Below are 8985 nucleotides of genomic sequence, written 5' to 3'. Positions count from 1 at the left end.
CTACTTTGACCGTTTTGGTCCAAAACACTTCCGAGATATGTAAACTGTTCTACCTGCTCTAGTTTTTGCCCTCCTATTTTAATGTTTAGTTTAGCCTTTTTCTTTCTAGAAAATCGCATAACCTTGGTTTTATTAATGTTGATTCTCATCCCATACCTGTCGCACTGAATTTCCAATTCACTCAGCAATGCTTGCAACCCCTTGGCTGACTGACAAACTAAAGCTTAGTCATCAGCAAACTTAACTGATTTTACAAATTCCCTGCCCACTTTCATTCCTACCTCCAGTTCTTCCCATGCCTCTTTAATCATTTCCTCTGCATACAGGATGAACAGCAACGGTGATAATGGGACACCCTGCCTTACACCTCTTCCTAACACTGCCCATCTTAACTCCCCGTTCCCCACTCGCACTCGAGCAGCCTGAGACATGTACAGGTTGCGGAGTAGCCTCTTTTCCCTCCCATCTAGTCCTATTTTCTGCAATATACTCGTTAGTTTTTCCCAATTCACTCTATCAAACACTTTTTCAAAATCTACGAAACAGGCAAATATTTCCTGGTTTTATTCTATATTCCTCTCGATTAATAATCTCATTACTGCAATGGCATCACGAGTACCTCTCCCCTGCCTAAACCCAAACTGATCATCCCCTAAATAATCATTTGCCATACTCTCCATCCTTTTGTTGATGATCCTGAGAACAACTTCAGCTGCGTGGGATATCAAACTTATTGTCCTGTAATCCTCGCATGCTGTGGCCTTTACCTTTTTCGGAATAGGAACTAAAACTGATTTCACAAAGTCTTCCGGCCAGATTCCTTCCTCATAGATTCTATGAATCAGCCCACATAGCTTCTTCCTCCCACATGTTCCTAAACATTTCAGTAGTTCCGCAGGAATGTTATCTACCCCTACGGCCTTATTTAGCTTCATCTCCCTTAATGCCCTTTCTATCTTTTTGTTGAGTATACCTGGACCTAAGCTATCTTCGTACATGTCATGTTCCTTTTCTGTCTAACGTTGTTGGCCTAAGTTCTTTACTATACAGTGTGTGTGTGTATATATATATATATATATATATATATATATATATATATATATATATATATCACAAAGACAGTATATAACCAATACACATGGCCCCAGATATCCTTAAGTATTCCTACGTGAGGGATGCAATAGGTAAATTATGTGAATTTTCTTTAGATGTACTGAGTTATGGCATCTATTTGAAAAGCATTTCATGGTATTTTTATGGTATTAACTGATTTCTGTATTCAAAACTATTTAAAAATCTTCCATAAAGCTCTGCATGAGAGGGAATCCCATTTAATTCTCACGTGTCTGTTTTCTGCGTATTTTTAGTGACTTTTTTAAGTACCATTCCTGATAAGTAAAGGCATTTCATTATTGTATTCAATTTAATATTAATCAAATGACTGATATAAAATCCAGGCCCCATTGCAAAATCGGGAAATGCATAGCCAGTGCATCTTTTTAGTTCCACGGTAACTCAAAACCTTAGGTTGATATTTAAATTTACCTGGCATCAATAATAGTGTAATCATCATAGTGACTGAAATCCTCATTGTTGGTCATGTATTATAGAATTATCTAGTAGCAACTATTCAAGCTATTGTGTTACCAATCCACCTTGTTCATTCTTTCATAATCTTACACTGATATCTTCAATTGTGTACTTCTCATAATCAAACTTGAGCTTTCAGTAAACTCTAGTTCCAGGTTTGCAAATGATCAAGCAGTTGTAATTCTGGCAGTTAAGTGATTGCAGCTATAATTAAGTACTTTACAGGAACAATTTGAGAGGTATCAGTTGAAGATCAATCTCAAGAAAAAAGAATGAAATTCTGGGAAGTAGGGAAACTTGAATTAAACAATAAAATAGAGGGGAATAATAGTAGGTGCTGCAGGTTATGTATTGGGCAGTATTGTAGAAGAAAATGGGCATAGAAATACAGATATTAGGAGAAAATTTTGCATTAGCAGAAGAAGTGTCCAAAAGAAGAAGGAAATTGATGACAGATAAACTTAATCAAAGGGGGTAAAGGAAAGAATAGCAAAGACTAATGTGGATGCGAAAAGAAAATGCTGAAACCTGCCATCTTGGATTATATATAAATCAGGAGTAATAAAAAAATTATTGTTCACATGGATACAACTGAAATGAACTGCCACCATATCAGATAAGATTGTATTAATGTAGAAAGCTCTGCTCTAATCACAGAAACTAACCAACAGTTGTACATTGAATAATCACATGATGAATCTGTAGTTGTTCTCCAATCTCTTAGATTGCACATGGAATCAAAATGTGAGTAAACAAGTTCACCCGTTGATGCATAAATATCTGTAGGTATAGCTGAATGATTATGGAAATATTCTTGGAACAGTTGGAAGATACTACCTTCATTAAACGTTTACTAATTATTTCAGCAGAAATCAACTAAAATATGAGGAAAAACACCAACAACAGGGAATCTGTTTGTAGTATTCTTCGTCATTTCTTTTTTATCAAGTTCAGTAATCCTAGTGAAGTTACTTTTGAAGACTAGAATACCATTTCAGTAAACATTTACTTTTTTGGTGTAGATATCCTTTGTATTAGAATGTCCCCGGTTGCGGCAGGGTAACGTCCTCATCTGCCAACCCAGAGTTCGCGGGTTCAATTCCCGCCAGGTAGGTTCTCCTCCACCTAGGGTGTATGTGTCATGTTCTTATATTAATGTGTTATGGTTGAAGTGCTGTTTTCGGACTAACGCAAACGAAATAAATGTCAATATTTTTCATTCAACCCCCAATAGTGAATGCCACATATTTAAGAAAAAATCCTGTTCAATTTTAGGTCTCTAACCTGTGGGCAAAGTTTTTTTCCAATCTTCCAAATACTTTTTGTCCAAACTAAAACAAATTGAAAGCATCTTCACAGGTTAGGTTGTAGTCACTCTTGATGGCATTTCCACCTGCCCAATTACACCAAATAATTAACTTTTATTATCAATTGATGTATGTCAGTCTCTTTTTCATCAGTGTATAATTTTGACAATATAAGGCTTGTTACAGATTCAATCTATTACGATGTAAAATTTAGTAGTATTGTTACAATAGGTAATCTACCAGGTAAGTTTTTGATTGACAGAAGTTTGGACCAAATTTGGCATTGTCCAAGTTTTTATAATATTTCTATTGAGTTCACCCTCACCAAAGGGTGGTGCAGTGCTAATTCGATGCTGAATTAGCGCTGAACCCAAAAGTTTTCAACTTAATAAAGAGTGCTCTCTGGGCTTACGCTCCCTGACTAAGTTCTTATTATAGCCTTATCAGCAGCCTTATCATAGCAGCATTAAACTGAAAAGCGTTAATTTTGGACGAACATGTTGCCATATTTGACGTAGTGTCTCCTTTGAAGATAGTGGAATAACATGAGTACTAAGCGAAAAGTTGCTGTTTTTTGCGGTGATGGGAAAAAAGCTCATAAAAGTTTGTCTGGAACTTAAATTAGAGGTAATTAAACGTATTGAGAAGGGAGAGCGCCAAGTGGATATCTGTAAGGCCTTTTCACTAGCAGGCTCTATGGTCAGGACATCCCTTAAAAATAAAGAAAAAATGGAAAAGTACAGCTAACTCTCATCTCCTTTGGAATCATTTGGATAAGTGAAAAACAGATCTCCCGTAATGATGGAAATGGAACGCTTGCCTGGAATCTGGATTGAAGATCAAACTCTGCGACATCGTCTTGTTGGTTCTTTGCTGATTCAAAAGGAAGCAAAGAGCATATGGGAATCTCCGAGCTAAACCTCCCACCACCTACGATTCTGAACTGTTTAAGGTGAGTGCAGGGTGGCTAGAATGGTTCAAGAGACGTGCTGACTTGCACGTGACTACTCTGCACGGGGATGCAAGTAGTTCTGATGAAGGCGGTGCAAGGTACAGATTTGATTTTAGTTAATGGAAACAATAAGATATTTTATCCAGCTTCTGTTTATGTATCTGGGTGAACCTTGTTCCGGAGAAACTAATGGTAGGATTCCTCGTTCAAAGAATATCGAGAAGTTAATTTCAGGTGAAAGTTATGTTTTCCAGGCCTTCATTTCATATGCTACCTTTAATTTCATTATTGTCACGTGCACACAAATATTCCACCATTGGAATTATCGGGCGAGAAAACGGTAATATTTCCAGCAATCTTTTTCTTACAGTAACCAGAAATCCTTATGTAGCCAGTGAGCACTTCTTTAATTTTATCAGTCATTATCGAGGACATTAATGCTATGTCAATGAAAGTACATTTTCTGTCGCTCACAGCATTTTGCCTGTTGGCAGAAAGCCCGGGGTAAGATATACTTTTCACTTTTGGAATACTCATGGAAGGGGAATAAATATCAATAGAAGGGGAAGAAGATTTTTTGGTAATGCTGAGTGTTAATATTTTGCAAGCTTTTGCTGAATGTCCTGACAACATTTTTGTGCCTGATGAAATGAAAATAGTTGACGAAAGCCTGAAAAGTAATAAAGCTACACACATTATTTCTTAAAAAATTCTTAATTTCACTGTGGAAGGCTGTGAAAAATTGACCACAATATCTAATTATGTCAAAGTTGCCTAACTTGAACAAACCACGGTACACTTGCATAATTAGAAGAAATAAAACTATTATGTTTCTTATTTTAATTATTATATATTTTCACTACATTGGTATACATTTGAAAGAAGAAATGCCATGTCTGATATAAAATTCATTACTTATGTTTGAATTATATGATAGCTCATATTAACCAATAGTTACGGCAAATTACAATGAAAAGATTCCTGGAAGAAAAATTTAATTTGCCGCATCAATTTTCACACAACTAATGAGCTCTGCAGGCTGTTAGATTTTGGGATTATGGACCAGATCATTATGGGTGACAAACAGTCACAGGATAAGAATGAATCCACCACTCTTACTATAGTGTTTCAACTACAGGGTTTTTTCATACTGCAACCCAACCCACAAAAAGGATGGGTAGTTACTAAAAAAGTATTTTAATTAAATAAATCACCTTAATGACATTAGGTGAAGGAAACTGAAGAGTAAAAGTTTTTCTTGTTTTCTATCAAATGTATTGCAAAAATGCCTGTATGAGTTGTCTTTGCTGAAACAAGATGTCACTCCTCATCACAAGCCAAGAGGGACTTCTAGGAATCTCATGGGCATAAAGACCAAGAAACATGTTGGTAGAAGATAAACTCTTGAAGCAATTGTGTATTTAAGGAGTATTCCATGTCAAGTGGGACATTTTTCAGTTGCATAACATGATAAACATTTTGACTCCAGTTGTGATTTCAAAAATACATTAATTCAAATAACATCAAAGAAATGTACAACTTCCATAGCTACTCCCAACCTCAGTTGGCCTACAACTTCAAATGTTATTCACTTTTTGTCGCCATGACTTACTTTCATTTATAATGGCATTAGGACAACTGAAAAGGGAATGGTATTACAGCCGCATAGCTAGGGTAAGGGGTTGGGAGGGCACAGTGAGTTATGCAACCCACATAACACAGAACAAGCATTTATTCCAGACCAAATTGAAAAGAATTTTTACATAATAATAGTACTCGTATATCTTTAATGGAATTCAGATTTTGACGCAAATCACCAGATAATGAGTTTATATTAATGAAAACGTGTAGGAGTCCATTATTTAGCAGTCTTTATGTTAAAATTCCTAAAATATCAATTGTATAATTGCATAATACCTAAGTATTAGGATAGTATTAGAAAATATTTTTGCAGTTGTAACAGGAACTGCATGCACAACTCCTTGAGGAAAGTAATGGTAGTTCAAGCATTTAAGTTCCAGCAACACATCAAATCAAAATTAAAGTGAAGTAAATTAGTGTGATGGGATATTCTTAAGAGGATGTATAGGGCAACTTCTGGTGAGATGAGTCTATGGAGTGGGAGATAATTTAATGGCAAGTGACAGGACAGGGGTTGATGACTTGAAAGGAATATGTTAGAGATTTGATAAGTGTCAGGCCAGAGATGAAGACATTAGGCCCTCTGGGTTAGTAGAAAATTTCACTAATGCTTTCCGGTTCCCAAATTGCCTCACTAAAAACCTTTGCTTTTAAAAAGCTTTGAATAAATTGGCAACATTAAACAGACTTTGTAGCCATCTTCAACTCTTAACTGGGCCAAGGTATATAAAACCACTCCTTCCACTGAAATATATTGATAGTCAACAGTTCTTGGAGATAAACATTGGGTTGGATTTTGAAGGTTTTGCGGGTTAACCCCTTAGTGATTGTGATAATAACATGAATCTGCATTATGCTAGTATTTTGTTAAATTTGCATATAAAATATTGCGAAGCACTGAGATGTGTATATTTTGAATCTTCATGTACAATCCAAGCATAAGCTTGATTCACTTCCACAAGATCATGCATTAATTGATCTCTCAATAAGCTAGTCATAATTTTAGTTTAATGTCAAGGCTACTTAATAGGGCAGGTATAGTTATGTCATCAACCCATAGTTCCACTATTGATAATGTAATAGTACGTACTGTAATGGTAAAGGTAGTACAACCCAGTCCTCCATTGTCATCATAGTGAGGCAAAAATCTTTTTGTGAATTCATGTTTTCCATCATTACCAGATGGCATTTAATAATAATGGTAATCCGATCTCCCTGGGAGAAAAATCTTATTTTAATATTTAGATTTAATAATTTATGATGAACATGACCTCTTTGAATAAATCTTCACTCACTAAAAAACTGCTTCTGGGATTAAACTGGAGGTACTATACTTTGTCAAATAAAATATTTATGAAATAATGTCATTTTAAGTAATTTATTCATTCTAACTAAACCTAAAACATTCTTTTGCCTTAATATCCCTTTTTGATTTTGTCCTTTTTCTAAATAAATATATATGGTGAATAGCTATGCAAAGAAAATGAAATTAAAACAAATAATTATTATAATTAATTAACTTGTTATTATTTAAATGCATTCCTTCACTCTACCCTATCCCCCCTATTTGATGCCTTTTTATGAAAATGACTACAATATTGTTAATTGTCTCATGAATATCAATTTAAAAGAAAGCAATATAACTGCAAGAGGCCAGTCAACAAGCCAAAGCTTATAAAGTTGGTAATGTCCCGGTGCATTTCAATTGAATCACATACAATAATTGAAAATTATAACTATTGTACTTCAGTAAGATTTAACTATATGCATTAAAAACTATCATGGTCTTTATTTTTGAATGACTTAAGTTGCCGTTCCTTTTGGACCACTCGTGTACATGTACACAGGATTTCCTTTAGAAAAACTAAAAAAAAATGCTACGACGCAACAGTCACAAGCATCATGCCTAGTTGAAGTTTTAAAGAAAATATTATGCATTATATCTTTAGGTGGTGGTATCCTTTTTGCGTACTTCTTTTGCTAATATTTTTGATAAAATACATGAGACATCTGTTGTAAATGATGAATTGTTATAAATTGCTGGAAACTAAACTAAACTGGACTCCAACATTGGTATATACTTTTTGGAAACTGGGATCAGAATTACTGTTCAGAATCTTAAAATACCTAGGACCTTCTAGCCCTAGATACTGATGCCAATGATTCCTTACCTGGATACCAATACAAGCATTGCTACTCCGGTTTTGTTACCAGTAGTAACACTGGCAATTTTAATTTCAAATGGTGCTCACGGTTTCAGCTAAAGTGATTTCTATAATATTTCATCGGTTACGTCACTTTCAGCTCAAAACTTGCCCTAAAGATTTCCTAATCCATTACATACTATCACCAAAATATAGAGAAATTACTGATAATCATCTGTATTTTAACAGGGTTGGTACCAGTCCCAAGAGAGATGAATCTAGGATTCTTGCCTTACATACTAATATCTATTATTTCACCTTTGGTACTGAGAATCCAGTATCTACTTAGTTTTCTTGCCCCAGATACCAACCCTTTGTTTATTTTCACATATTTTACAAAAATATAAATGAGTAGGAAAAGTTTTTTTTGCCAAATACTGTTGCTTGCAAAATAATTTCAAGTACGAGTACATTCTACATTATTATAGTTTCAAAACTCTTACAAAAATATATTAAATATGGAAGAGATTTGGCATCAAATTTTGTGAATTCACACCCTCCCATGCAAGAATATATTTCAGTAACATGCAATACTAAACCAACCATCAAACACTGGTCGTTTTCATTCTCTTTAATTCATTGAGCCCAGTTCAAATCAAATGCTTCACAAACCATTTAATAATTGGTGAGAGTATGTAGAAGGAACTGTAGTTATGTTTTCAGAAAAAAATACATGTGTAAATAGATTCAATAAATATGGAACTTTATTTTTGCCAGGAAAAACTTCAACAACGTGGTATGATACGCTAAAAATGGACATACAGAACACCTCTTGTTATTGTTTCCAAAATAGAAAGAGAGGTAGCTACATACATGTAGCTAAAATGCATGAAACTTGAATCAAAATTTTAAATACAGCTAATTTATACATTGAATTGATTTTTTTTGTAGGGAAAACTTGAAAGAATATTATACAAATCCTGAAAAATATTCAGCATTGCCTCCAATTAAGTGGAACCAGAAATACATGCTAACACTTTGGAACACAATGATTCAAAAGAATGCCCATAACAGAGTGAACTACGCAACCATAGGTATAACAGTTAGAATAAAAAACTACACTCACCTACTTTTTGCAATGTTTAATTATTTATAATGCCTATTGATATTGTTTCAGGGCTCATTGCAATTACAAGAATGGTGCCTCATATTTGAAAAGAAATGAAATTCCAATACTTTTCTAATCAAAAATACGTTTAATTGGCGCGAACAATGTTAAGTCACTCGAAAAGAGGAAATACATCACTAAAAAACCACTCATGTCTTTCTATGGGAAGTTCTAGATTGGGTG

Source organism: Hetaerina americana, unplaced genomic scaffold (assembly GCF_022747635.1).
Source record: "Hetaerina americana unplaced genomic scaffold, ioHetAmer1.1.p SCAF_1, whole genome shotgun sequence".
NCBI lineage: Eukaryota > Metazoa > Arthropoda > Insecta > Odonata > Calopterygidae > Hetaerina > Hetaerina americana.
Note: the sequence above shows the minus strand (reverse complement) of the source record.